Source organism: Eleutherodactylus coqui, chromosome 2, assembly GCF_035609145.1.
Source record: "Eleutherodactylus coqui strain aEleCoq1 chromosome 2, aEleCoq1.hap1, whole genome shotgun sequence".
NCBI classification, from domain to species: Eukaryota; Metazoa; Chordata; class Amphibia; order Anura; family Eleutherodactylidae; genus Eleutherodactylus; species Eleutherodactylus coqui.
The window spans coordinates 15,614,304-15,618,520 of NC_089838.1; positions in this window are offsets into that span (position 1 = coordinate 15,614,304).

Sequence of the window (4,217 nt, forward strand, 5' to 3'; positions counted from 1 at the left end):
TGGGGGCACTACTGGTGGCATTATTATGACTGAAGCCACTACTGGGGGTACCCACTATATACTAATTGTGACCCATAGAATAACGGAGATGAATACATATGTCATGATAAGCCATGGCCGAGCCCACACCCGCTTTTACATTGCCCAGTATTTTTTTGTGACTAAGGTGGCAACCCTACCTGCCACCCCTTTTCAGCTACAAAGCTATATAGCTAGCCCCACTGACATGGGAAGATAAAAGGTCTTCTGCATATCATACATTATACAATAATTTGATGTCCAAAAAACCCCAAACTGTCCCGCGGCGCTGCTAGAGAGTAATGTAGGAGGACGCTAGCCAGGGGCGTAACTAAAGGCTCAGGGGCCCTGATGCAAAAGGTGAGCTGAGGCCCCCCTCTCTATCTGTATCTGTACCCGTACCCATACCTAAACCATGCTGCACAGAGACATAACTTGAAGCTCCGGGGCCCCAATGCAAAACCTGTAACAGGGCCCCCAACTATAATGCTTTATTCATAGTACTGGGCTCCCTATATGGAGAAGAGAGGTCTTATGGGCCCCCTAAGGCTCCTGGGCCCCGGTGCAACCGCATCCCCTGCACCCTCTATAGTTACGCCCCTGACGCTAGCAGGCGAACCTGCAGAAGGATCATCAGCAGGGCGCTGCACTGGCACAATGCTCAGGTCTGGATTCATTAATCTTCCACAATGTAGTCAGGCTGACGCACATAATACGGCTTGCTGCAGGAGCTGTAGATCTACTGCCAAGAATGGGATTCGATCCTGTCCAGACAAGGCAGAGAAGCCTTTTATACTAAGTTTTCTTCTGAGCAGATCCAATCCAGTTCTTGGCATAAAGCGTTATGGCTGTCTGAATGAGGTCTACTAATGTTCATGGGCTTTTATATTACCAGACGCAAATCTTGGATTATACAGTGTAACACACTTTGTTCCCAGGCTGTAATCCACTGTTCCTGATGTCTTATACCACAAACATTTAGAAAATATCTATCACTCGCTGTAAACTTTGGCTTTATGGCCAAAAAAATGATTTAGTCAAAAAAGTCCTATTAACCCTTTCCAGTCCAATTTGTATCCTGGTTTTCCTAGGGGGCTTACTCTTTTTCTGCTGTTATACAACGGCGCTATCTGCTGGCTAAAGCCAGTATTGCATAAGGTGACACGTTGGATAGGCTCCGACAGCAGAGAGGCTGGCAATATACAGTAAGAGAACCCCGGCGGACGTCTTCCAACATCGGAGCTGTACAGCCTTCAATCATAATGTCTTCAGAAGTCAGACAGTGGATTGGAAAGGGTTAAGCAATGCAACCTTGATTTTTTTTCCTTATTCAAATTTGTATAAAATCAGTAAACTTAATTCAAATCAAGTAATATTAACTTTTATTGATGCACAAATAACACTAGGCAACCCCCAAAAATGTTTTGTTTCTGGTAATTTAAGTAGTTTTGTGTTGATTAGATCACATGTAACTGGTAATGTGCTCTTACTGATTCATACAGTAACTTTGGTTTTGAACCAGCGGAGCTGATACTTTAGCTGGCCCTATATCCCATTTAGCATATCAGTACACACATCATACCTAATCATGGTGAATTGTAAACAAATGTGTCTTTCTGTAGGGCACATGCATATGCTTGTTTTTGCAAGTCTGGAGCTACCTGGAAATCTGAAGAATACTTTCTGTTGCAAGGATATACAAAGTATCTGCATTGATTTTCACATGGTCTCGAGAGGTTGCAAGTACACAATTGACTGGACTGCTAACCTTCCAGAAATTCTTGGACAGCCTGTAAAAATAAGGCACCTTTTTTCCTTTGTCCATTAAAAAAATAGATGCTTCTGTGATTTTTTTTAATTTTTACGCTGTTTGTACTTAAGCAGATTATTATAACTAATTATCGTCATTTTAGAGCTCACAGTAAACGCTGTCAATGAGTTCATATCAGCATATGACAGATATAAAAATCATGTCTGTCCATGATTTTTTAATACATTTTTCAGAAAAAATCAGGTTGGCGGCCCTCCATCTTGAGGCCAGAGGAAATCCACTATGGATACGATGTCTGATTGTCTCCTACAAACAGCAGAACGTATGCTTCAGATTTCCAGGCAACTCCAGACTTTCATAAACAAAGAGATGCATGCACTGTGTGGAGACCAGTAGGTCTCAGTTTAGGCAGGTTTCTGTTCAATTCTGGCATTTTAAGCCAGAGAGAATAATTCTGGTATACCGTATAATATTGTCATTTTATAGACCATGAACCAACAAAACCCGATGACAGAAGTATTCAGATTGTTCTGTTCTTTTACAGAGCTCAACCTTAAAGTGAACCCATCAGCACGTCCCATGAAGCTTGGCCCCCTCCTGGCCTGAGACCCATCTGGGAAGATGACATACCGAGTGCAGGGAATGCGAGGCGCCTGTCAGAGCAGTGGGGAGGCGAACAGAGGTGCCTGGTTTGAGTCCCCACTCCCCTGCCAGTAACGGCAGTGAGCGAGGAGATGAAAAAGCGCTGTGCAGCGCTTGGAGAAAGCGCCAGGCACCATTTTCTTGAAGCCTCTACAAGGCTGTGTGGGAAAGGGGGTTCTGCCCCCTGGTAATGGAGCGTTAATGCGGCTAGCGCATCAGCACTGTAACGAACAGCCCCCAGTAGGGATTGTGAATGGGACTAGGCCCTGCCGAAGGCCAGCCACAGTCCCAAATGTTTGGGAGATCCCTATAAAAGAAGCTGCATCACAAGTCTTGTCTGTGAGCAGCACTATGTGCTGTACAGCAGCAAACAGGAGAGGGCGCCATGACTTAAAAAGGGCTTGTGGCACCGCACAAGTGCCATGGTGGCTGCCGTGATGACAGAGGGCAGTATTGGCACTCTCCCCATGCGGGGGAAGCAGCGCCGGAGAAATAGAGCACAAACGGACCTAATATCTGAGGCCAGATATGGATGACAAAGGGCCCTGATGTTCTTTGGCCCAACATGGAAATAAACTGTGTTGAGGGAGAGGGAGACTCAGTCCCTAAAGAAGGTCCTGATGGTGCCACAACGACCCCTGCCGGACATGTAACAATGTTAGTGTGCGCACACTATTGCGGACTATGATGGACAGATATGAGGAATATCTTGCCAAGGGGGACAAAGTGATACGGGGACAAAACTGAAAGGAATAACTGCTACCATTATTGTGCCTGGTCCACTGCTCACGCTCCTCTCCGCCATTGTTGGGAGAGATAACAGAGCCACCCGTGACATCCATCCTGTTTACCCATGGTCTCTCCCAAATTGGCTAGCCTCCCCTCGGATGCTGCACAGTTTACTAGAGCCTCCATGCCCCCCCACATCACATCTTGTATTAAAGCTAGAGGAGTTACAACAGGGTACTAGAGCCTCCATGTCCACCTGTATCATATCTTGTATCCAAGCTAGAGGCGGTACAACAGGGTACTAGAGCCTCCATGCCCCCCGTATCACATCTTGCATCCAAGCTAAGGGCAGTACAACAGGGCACTAGAGCCTCCATGCCCGCCTGTATCACATCTTGTATCCAAGCTACAGGCAGTACAACAGGGTACTAGAGCCTCCATGCCTGCCTGTATCACATCTTGTATCCAAGCTACAGGCAGTACAACAGGGTACTAGAGCCTCCATGCCCCCCGTATCACATCTTGTATCCAAGCTAGCGGCGGTACAATGAAGTACTAGAGCCTCCATGCCTCCCCGTATCACATCTTGTATCTAAGCTACAGGCAGTACCATAGGGTACTAGAGCCTCCATGCCCCCCGTATCACATCTTGTATCTAAGCTAGAGGCAGTACAACAGGGTACTAGAGCCTGCTTACAGGGGTCTCTTCTGCCCAATATATGACCTTTCGCTGTGATATTATAACCATGTTACAATCACACAAAGTTTCATTCCATTCCGACAACTTCTTCTCAGGAACGGATTGTTCTGACAATGAGCGTATAAGTAAGATCTGGCTCTATACGTCCCCCAGGATCCAGTTAATGTCCCCCATTAACAAGAGGCACAGTTTACACTCCGGGTGCAGACAGTCCTGTGCACAGTACATTCTGCTACGTTACGCCCCTGCCAGGCACTGACTTGTGCCTCTCTAGTTCTGCCACTAGGTGGCTGGCTCCTCCCAAGATGAGAGCCTTTATCTGTGGAAGGAGTTCCCCCTCCTTCCCTTCAGGCTGGG